This window comes from Procambarus clarkii, unplaced genomic scaffold (assembly GCF_040958095.1).
Source record: "Procambarus clarkii isolate CNS0578487 unplaced genomic scaffold, FALCON_Pclarkii_2.0 HiC_scaffold_115, whole genome shotgun sequence".
Lineage (NCBI taxonomy): Eukaryota > Metazoa > Arthropoda > Malacostraca > Decapoda > Cambaridae > Procambarus > Procambarus clarkii.
The window spans coordinates 1,359,510-1,369,813 of record NW_027189148.1 but is presented as its reverse complement, the minus strand read 5'-3'; the positions used below and the strand labels follow the sequence as shown (position 1 = coordinate 1,369,813).

Sequence of the window (10,304 nt, the reverse complement as noted above, 5' to 3'; positions counted from 1 at the left end):
TATTCATGTAGAAAGAGAAAGAAAAAGAGAGAGAAGGAAAGAAAGAGAAAGAAAGAAAGGGAGAAAGAGAAAGAAAAGAAAAAACAGTCATGTATAATATTCATATTAGCACCATGCAATATAACTTAGATTAAGTAAAAAATCTCAGACATTTTTAAATCAAATGAAATATGAGAGCCAGAGAGAGAGCGCCACAGAGCCAGAGAGAGAGAGCGTGAGCCAGAGAGAGAGTGAGTCAGAGAGAGAGAGAGAGCCAGAGAGAGAGAGAGCCAGAGAGTGAGAGAGAGAGAGCCAGAGAGAGAGAGAGAGCCAGAGAGAGAGAGAGCCAGAGAGAGAGAGAGAGAGAGCCAGAGAGAGAGAGAGCCAGAGAGAGAGAGCCAGAGAGAGAGAGAGCCAGAGAGAGAGAGAGAGCCAGAGAGAGCGAGAGCCAGAGAGAGCGAAAGAGCCAGAGAGAGCGAAAGAGCCAGAGAGAGCGAGAGAGCCAGAGAGAGCGAGAGAGCCAGAGAGAGCGAGAGAGCCAGAGAGAGCGAGAGAGCCAGAGAGAGAGAGACAGAGCCAGAGAGAGAGAGAGAGCCAGAGAGAGAGAGAGAGCCAGAGAGAGAGAGCCAGAGAGAGAGAGCCAGAGAGAGAGAGCCAGAGAGAGAGAGAGCCAGAGAGAGAGAGAGAGAGAGAGAGAGAGAGAGGGAGAGAGAGAGAGGGAGAGAGGGAGAGAGAGAGAGAGAGAGAGAGAGAGAGAGAGAGAGAGAGAGAGAGAGAGAGAGAGAGAGAGAGAGAGAGAGAGAGAGAGAGAGAGAGAGAGAGAGCCAGAGAGAGAGAGAGCCAGAGAGAGAGAGAGAGAGAGCCAGAGAGAGAGAGAGAGAGAGAGAGACAGAGAGAGAGAGAGAGAGAGAGCCAGAGAGAGAGAGAGAGAGAGAGCCAGAGAGAGAGAGAGAGAGAGAGAGCCAGAGAGAGAGAGAGAGAGCCAGAGAGAGAGAGCCAGAGAGAGAGAGAGAGAGAGAGAGAGCCAGAGAGAGAGAGAGAGAGAGAGCCAGAGAGAGAGAGAGAGAGAGCCAGAGAGAGCGAGAGAGAGAGAGAGAGCCAGAGAGAGAGAGCCAGAGAGAGAGAGAGCCAGAGAGAGAGAGAGAGAGCAAGAGAGCCAGAGAGAGAGAGAGAGACAGACAGAGACAGAAAGACACACACACAACAAAAGAGGAGACAGAACAAAATTAAGGCAAGGAGAGAGAAGACAGAACAGAAACAACAGAGAGAGGAGAGAAATGAGAAATCATTGAAGAGAAGGGGAAGAGAAACACAAGATAAGAAAAAGATACAAGAAAAATATACAAGATAAAAATGACATAAATGAATACCACAAATATAAAAAGTAAAGGAAGAGAGAAGCTAGAAGAGACAGGAAACGAGAGGTGTTAGAAGAGAGGAGGAAAGGAGAGATTAAAGGACAAGAAAAACAGGAGAGAAACGTAAAAGAAATAAAAAAAGGGACATTTGTGAGGAGAGAAAATAGAGAGACCAGAGAAGACCATATATCAAGAGTGTGAGGATAAAGACTTATATATTTTCTTAGTAGACATCCTCTGGCTCTTGTTGCCCCTCTTGTATACGAATTGTACTTGCAAGTTTTCCCTGAAAAGATATTAACAAAATTAATATTTAATTATTTATTTATATAAATTACACACACACAAACTTATATATATATATATATATATATATATATATATATATATATATATAATATATATAGACCAGAGACCAATTATATATATATATATATATATAATTTCGTAAACCTCACCCTGTAAACATTCATGTTTCTACATGTTAAACAAGCTACGAGGATGAGGGAAGGGGATGTTCCCTCCATGCTGGATATTATATTTACCAGGAAAGAGAAAGATATATTTATCATTCAGTACCTCCCTCCTTTGGTACCTCCCTCCTTTTACCCAAGTGACATGGTCACTTGGGTAAAAGTGACCATGTCTTTTTGGGAATAAAGTATGCAATGCATTATAATCTGGAAGAAAATGAGCTTGAAGCAGTTGAAAAACCTGACTTGTGGAGAGGTCATTATGGGGAACTCAGATATTTCCTTAAGGAATTTGACAAACACTTGCTGTTAGGACATGAAGTAAATGAGATGTATGTCAAGTTTTGTGAAATATATGATAATGGCACAACAAAATTTATACTAAAGCAGAGATGCAGAACTAGGAAAAGGGGAAAAATTGCCCAAACATACAAGCAATACACAGATGCGAGAAACAACAATAGCAGTAAGGAGAGGGGCAGAAAGACTATGACTTTCGGTCATATTCAACAACACAAATATACATACACACACACACATTATTGGAAAAAATTGGAATTGGAATATTGGAAAAAATAATTAAAACTAAATGGGTAGAACACCTGGAGAGAAATGATATAATTTCAGACAGACAGTATGGTTTTCGATTTGGAAGATCCTGTGTATCGAATTTACTCAGTTTCTATGATCGAGCAACAGATATATTACAGGAAAGAGATGGTTGGGTTGACTGCATCTATCTGGACCTAAAAAAGGCATTCGACAGTTCCACATAGAGAGGTTGTTCTGGAAACTGGAAAATATTGGAGGGGTGACAGGTAAGCTTCTAATATGGATGAAAAATTTTCTGACATAGAAAAATGAGGGCAGTAATCAGAGGCAATGTATCGGACTGGAGAAATGTCACAAGTGGAGTACCACAGGGTTCAGTTCTTGCACCAGTGATGTTTATTGTCTACATAAATGATCTACCAGTTGGTATACAGAATTACATGAACATGTTTGCTGATGATGCTAAGATAATAGGAAGGATAAGAAATTTAGATGATTGTCATGCCCTTCAAGAAAACCTGGATAAAATAAGTATATGGAGCACCACTTGGCAAATGGAATTTAATGTTAATAAATGCCATGTTATGGAATGTGGAACAGGAGAACATAGACCCCACACAACCTATACATTATGTGAGAAATCTTTAAAGAATTCTGATAAAGAAAGAGATCTAGGGGTGGTTCTAGATAGAAAACTATCACCTGAGGACCACATAAAGAATATTGTGCGAGGAGCCTATGCTACGCTTTCTAACTTTAGAATTGCGTTTAAATACATGGATGGTGATATACTAAAGAAATTGTTCATGACTTTTGTTACGCCAAAGCTAGAATATGCAGCTGTTGTGTGGTGCCCAACAACAGAAGTTGGCCCATATCTTAAGAAGCACATCAACAAACTGGAAAAGGTGCAAAGACATGCTACTAAGTGGCTCCCAGAACTGAAGGGCAAGAGCTACGAGGAGACGTTAGAGGCATTAAATATGCCAAAACTAAAAGACAGAAGAGGTGATATGATCACTACATACAAAATAGTAACAGGAATTGATAAAATCGACGGAAGATTTCCTGAGACCTGGAACTTCAAGAACAGGAGGTCATAGATTGAAACTAGCTTAACACAGATGCTAAAGAAATATAAGAAAATTCACTTTCGCAAATAGAGTGGTAGACGGTTGGAACAAGTTAGGTGAGAAGGTGGTGGAGGCCAAGACTGTCAGTAGTTTCAAAGCGTTATATGACAAAGAGTGCTGGGAAGACGGTCTCATCCTTTAACTACACTTAGGTAATTACACACACACACACACATACATATTATATATATATATATATATATATATATATATATATATATATATATATATATATATATATATATATATATATATATATATATATATATATATATATATATATTATATATATATATATATATATATATATATATATATATATATATATATATATATATATATATATATATATATATATATGTCGTACCTAGTCGCCAGAACGCACTTTTCAGCCTACTATGCAAGGCCCGATTTGCCTAATAAGCCAAGTTTTCATGAATTAATATATTTTCTCTATTTTTTTTCTTATGAAATGATAAAGCTATCCATTTCATTATGTATGAGGTCAATTCTTTTTTTATTGGAGTTAAAATTAATAGAGATATATGACCGAACCTAACCTATCTTTATAGGTTAGGTTAGGTAGCTGAAAATGTTAGGTTAGGTAGTCGAAAAAACATTAATTCAAGAAAACTTGGCTTATTAGGCAAATCGGGCCTTGCATAGTAGGCTGAGATGTGCGTTCTGGCTACTAGGTACGACACATTATATATATATATATTTATATATATATATATATATATATATATATATATATATATATATATATATATATATATATATGTATATATATATGTATATATATATATATATATATATATATATATATATATATATATATATATATATATATATATATATATCGGACAATTAGTAAAAAAAAAAAAAAAAAAAATTTAATTATTTTACCTTGTACCTAGATCCACCAGGCCTGTTTGGTGCCTGTTTCAGTACTTCAGACATCTGGAAGGTCACATCCTCCTCCTCAACTTGTGGATGTGCGTTGATAGATGATTCTGTAAAATTAAGTTATTTATATAATAATAAATTCAGTATAACAATAATATTCTGTAAAATTAAAAGTAATTTATACATCAATCAGATAAAACTCTCCAGAGATGGTGATACACAACATATAAAGGACAAGTTTCAGAACAAAATATGCATTTAGGAATAAGGTTTTGTACATGTAGGTAGCACATGAGAAAATAAGTGGAAGGTGATCAAGTTTATATTAACATGTTAATGACTTTGTTAAGGCTTTGCAAGAATGAAAAAATATTAATAATATAATATCACCTACCAATTAATTGTACATCATTTATAAGTCAATTATTTGCATTATTATTATTCAATACTAATGATATAAAAATGCATTTTGTAATCTACTATTTATGCAAGTATTAAGCAATCAGATGTAAATCAGGTCTTTCTATGGGCTACAGAAAATAACATGGTGATTAACGAACATAAGTTTCAGCTCATGCGCTACGGAAAAAATAAAAAATATAAAAACGGAAACCACTTACAAAACTCAGTCAAATCATAACATTGAACGGAAAAGCAACGTAAAGGATTTGGGTGTACTGATGTCAGAAGGCCTTACATTTAAAGAACACAATAAAGTAGCCGTCACAACTGCAAGAAAAATGACAGGATAGATAACAAGAACTTTTCACACTAGAGATGCTATACCGATGATGATAGTTTTCAAGACGCTAGTGCTCTCTAGAGTGGAATACTGCTGCATAATGAAAGCCCCTTTCAAAGCTGGAGAAATTACTGACCTATACTTATGCATTTATCTTCGGTTTAACACAACAGGCACCAGACACACGCTAGGCATCATACACACTAGGATAAAACAAACATTAGGCCAGAAGTCAGAAAAGAATTCAAAGAATTTTACTGGAAAGGCTTGCTGTTAGGAAAGGAAGTAATTGAGATGAATTAATGCACAGTATGTCAATTTTGTGAAATATATGATAAAGGAACAAAAACATTTATACCAAAACAAAGATGCAGAACTAGGAAACAGGATTTGTTCAACTGAAATTTCAAGACGGACAGAGACCAAAAGACACAAAAATGGAATCAATATACGAAGAGGCCAAACCCCCAAACATACCAGTAATACAAAGAGAAACAACTACACGGCAGTGAGGAGAGAGGCAGAAAGAAATTTTGAAAAAAAGGAACAAACAAATGTAAAGTAGAACAAATCATATTCTATAAATACAGCAACAACCAATTGCAGGTAAAGGATAATATTCAGAGCTTTTAAATGCATGGATGGCGGGCGAAATACTCAAGAAATTGTTCACGACTTTTGTTAGACCAAAGTTGGAATATGCAGCGGTTGTATGGTGCCCATATCTTAAGAAGCACATAAACAAACTGGAAAAGGTGCAAAGACATGCTACTAAGTGGCTCCCAGAACTGAAGGACAAGAACTATGAGGAGAGGTTAGAGGCATTAAATATACCAAATATACTACACAAATATATATACTACACATGCACAATAAACTACCCTACACAGGCTGAGTATGGTGTGTACAATAAATTATTAGCTAAAAGATAAGACTGAGTTTGTATAAATGGGGGTTAAGTCAGAGTGGGAAAATGTAAGTGGAGTGCCTAAAAACCCTGTCCTGGGACCTCTGTAATTCATAATATATACAAATAATTTAGACTCAGGTTTGATCAGCAATATTTGAAAATTTCCAGACGATACAAAAGGGATTTTTTTCTGGATTCAGGATTATTTTTTTATGGCTGAAAACAGGTTTTCAGCAATAAAAGAAATACAGTATTGCTGGAACAACCGTCGACATCTTCAAGAGAAAACCTGAACATCTTCAAGAAGTGAAGATGACCTTGAGAAGAAGTATAGGTTGGGAGAAGTATAGGTTAGGAATTGTCTCCAAAGAATTCTCAAAGAATTACTCGTTATTGCTATCCAAGATAATTAGACGAGCCAAAGCTAAATACTACGAAGATAAATTTACCCAAATAAAGAGTACCTTACCTAAAAATATGTATGTACCTTACGTAAATAAACATTTGATTTTGAAGTGCCGGACAAACAAGGCTGTGGTGGATATGTGGGCCTGAGGGGCCTGTCCAAGCAACAGCCTGTTGGACCAAGCTCTCACATGTCAAGCCTGGCCTTGGAAGGGCTTGGTGAGTAGAACAACTACCAGAACCCTATAATGCATGTATCAAGGTGTCCAGGCAGTGAGCACCACATAATGCAGTGCAGTCCTGTAAGAATAAGCACAGTAAGTATGGGCATGGAGGGGGTGCAGCAGTGGCTTGTGAAGGGCTGGAGAGTAAATGGACATGCCCAGGGGTAAAAAGCATTAGGGTAACAGAACATAGCCCATAAAAATAGTAATGACAATGAATGAATAATTATATGAATGCAATAATACTTCATATCTCAATAGGAATACTAAGCAGGATGCAAGACAAGGTACTGGTGGTGATAGTGGTTGGTACAAGTCCTCACATCCCCACAGACACCAGTAACAGCCCTCACCTCCCAACACAGTACCCTTGTAGCGAGTTAATCTTATACTCGCTTCATTATCTTATAGCATAACTAATTAACACTAATTACAGAAGCTACACAGGTGATACTTTGGTGTGAGTTGAGCGCACTGAGCGTCGGTATCGCTACACCCTTGTTCCTTAACAACCCTTTGGACCTTTATTACAGAAAAATAGAATCAATTAATTTAATAAAATATAAAATATAAGTGCTTACTTACGATAATACTATCGGTGGAACACAAAATCTTCTTCTTCTTGATAGTAGGTGCAGTTTGCATGAAGGGTTAGTCCTCGCCATGACTGAACTGACGACAAAATGGCCGATGTGTTGATATGGCGTCAGGTGACGCTGTGACGTCACAGGTGAGGGACGCTTTGCGCATTACTCCCTCGTACTTAAAAAGTACTACAGGTACTTTTTGGTTTTATTTTTGAATATGGCAGAAGTTGGACAGCTTTTCAAATCATTATAAGGGAGTGAGTTCCATAGACTAGGTCCCTTTATTTACATAGAGTGTTTACATAGATTAAGTTTGACTCTGGGGATATCAAAGAGATATTTATGTCTGGTGGGGACGTGGCCATGTGTTCTATTACATCTGTCCAGGAAGAGTTTCAGAACAGGGTTTGCAGTTAGAAAAAGGGCTTTATAAACGTAATTTACACAGGAGAATGTATGGAGTGAATTTGTTTAGCATGTTTAAGGATTTGAACAAGGGAGCTGTGTGTTGTCTGAAGGTAGAGTTATTTATTGTCCTGATAGCAGATTTTTACTGGATGATGATGGGCTTGAGGTAGTTTGCAGAGGTTGAACCCCAAGCACAAACGCCATAAGAATGATAGGGATAGATAAGTGCATAATAGAGTGAGAGGAGAGCAGAGTAGGGTACATAATATCTGATCTTAAACAGTATACCAACTGTTTTAGAAACCTTTTTAGTTATGTGTTGTATATGGGTGCGGAAGTTGAGTCTCTTGTCTAAGTATAGGCTAAGAAACTTTCCATCATTTTTATTGCTAATGTTTACATTATCTATCTGAAGCTGAATTGCATTTGTTGATTTGTTTCCAAATAAGATATAGTAGGTCTTTTCTATGTTTTGTGTGAGGTTTGTTGGTTGACATCCACAAGTAGACTTTTTTTAATTAATTGTTTACAACATTATTTAACAGGAGTGGGTTGGGGTCAGAGTAGATGAGTAGTATCATCAGCCAACAATATAGGTTTAAGTATGTTAGAGACATTAGGGAGATCATTGATGTATATAAGAAACAGGAGGGTCCTAGGATGTTGCTCTGTGGCACCTTTACGGTAATTAAGTGGTAGAGTGGGAGAGGTTATATCATTGATGGCTTCATATTGGTGTCTGTTACTAAGATAGGATCGGATATAGTTTAGGGCAAGGCCACGGATTCCATAATGGTGGAATTTAAGTAAGAGGTAGTTATGGTTAACAGTATCAAAGGCCTTTCTCAGGCCGATGAAGAGTTCAATTGGAAACTCACTTTTGTCAAGGGCTGAGAAGATTAAGTCAAGCAGACTAACAATAGCATCATTGGTACTCTTTTGGGAGCGGAAGCCAAACTGACAGGGACTTAGTATATTGAATTTTACAAGATTGGAGTAGAGCTGTTTGTAAAAAAAAAAAAAATAATTTTGATAATATAGGTAGATTCGATATGGGTCTGTAATTATTTATGTCTGCCGTGTTACCTCCTTTATGAACTGGCGTTACTCTTGCTTTTTTAAGGATATCAGGGAAGGTATGACACTCTAGGGATTTGTTGAACAGCAGTGCTATGGATGGTGCAAGGGCATGGGAGGCACGCCTGTGTACCATCGATGGTATTTCACTAATGTTCCCAGCTTTGGTTTTTAGCGAGTGAATGATGGACACAACATCTGTAGGGCTGACCGGAGAGAGGAGAAGAGAGTTTGGATAGCTGCGTGAAAGATATGTGGTAACATATGTCTGAGTCTCTGGGATTTTTCGGGCAAGGTGAGCACCAAACGATGAAAAGAAGCTATTAAATTCAGTTGCTGTTTCAAGATCTGTTGCAGGTGTATAACCATCCTTGGAGATTTTTATCTTATTATGTGAATGTTGTTTAGCTCCTAGGATGGTAGAGATGGCTCTCCATGTGCTTTTTATGTTGCCTTTTGCTTCTTTGAATCTATTCTCGTAATAGGAACGCTTTGCTCTTATTATACTGGTAAGCACTGATGAATACCTCTTAACTACTTCTTTTCCAACTAGGCCAATCCTAAGTTTTTTTTTCATATTCATGTTTCTTGTCGATTGCTTTAAGTATGCCATTAGTGAGCCAGGGATTATTTAACCTTTTTGCCAGTTACTTGCTTGGTGAGGAGAGGACAATAAGTATTGTAAAGGCTTTAAATTTTGGAAAGAGGCTAGTTAACGAATTATTATCCTGTGTATTGATAAATTTAGATTCCCAGTTTACATTGTGGAGGGCATTTGTGAGATTGCCTATTGCCGCTTCACATTGTAACCTAAAGGTAATTTTCTTGTTACCTGGTGGTGTTATGGCCATGTTCGCTACAAGGAAGGTAGGATAGTGGTCAGTTGTTCTGTCAGTGATTATACTTGATGTAAGAGGAGCTGTTATGTTGGTCCATCAGTGATCCAGGGTAGTCGCAGATGTTTGAGTGACTCGGGTGGGCCTGGTGATTGCGGGGATGAGCATACAGGAATTCATGCTGTTGAGGAAACAGTCTACTTGAGGGTTATTTTGTAGCCCTAGGTCAATATTGAAATCACCTCTGAGAACTATGTGATTTTTGTTGAGATTATTGTTTATGATAAGGTTCCTCAAGTTGTTATTGTATTTGTGTCTAGCTTCAGACACAAGCATGTTACAGTTATGTCTTAAAGAGTTGAGAGCAATTAAGGATGATAAAGAGTCACTTACAACTAATGTATCAAGTTTGGATACTTGTACACATTTCAGTGCAAGGAGCAAGGCAAATAGTTCAGTCTGAAGGGTAGAGGCCCAGTTGTTTATACGGACTCCCCACTCAAAATATAAGTCATATCCTATTGCCAGGACAACTGCACTTCCAGCTGCACCCGTTGGGCGCTGTAGGAAACCTTCAGTGTATATGATTTGAGAGAGAGAATGCTCTGTGGACAGAGCATCAATATGGCTTAAGACGTTGAGCTTTGCCTCAAGACAAAGCTGGGACTGATCTCTAATTTGCTCCTTTGATGGAAAGGGAGGGATTAAAAT

General features: G+C 37.4%; 1 long non-coding RNA gene across 1 annotated transcript; it reads right to left on the bottom strand.

Annotated features, from left to right (window-relative positions):
• Nucleotides 1-944: 944 nt before the first annotated feature.
• LOC138360545 (uncharacterized) lies at nt 945-7,383 on the bottom strand. Its single transcript, XR_011226462.1, has 3 exons — nt 7,271-7,383; nt 4,405-4,511; nt 945-1,623 (listed from the first exon to the last, which is right to left on the bottom strand). It is a non-coding gene; the product is annotated as an uncharacterized lncRNA (long non-coding RNA).
• Nucleotides 7,384-10,304: the final 2,921 nt, after the last annotated feature.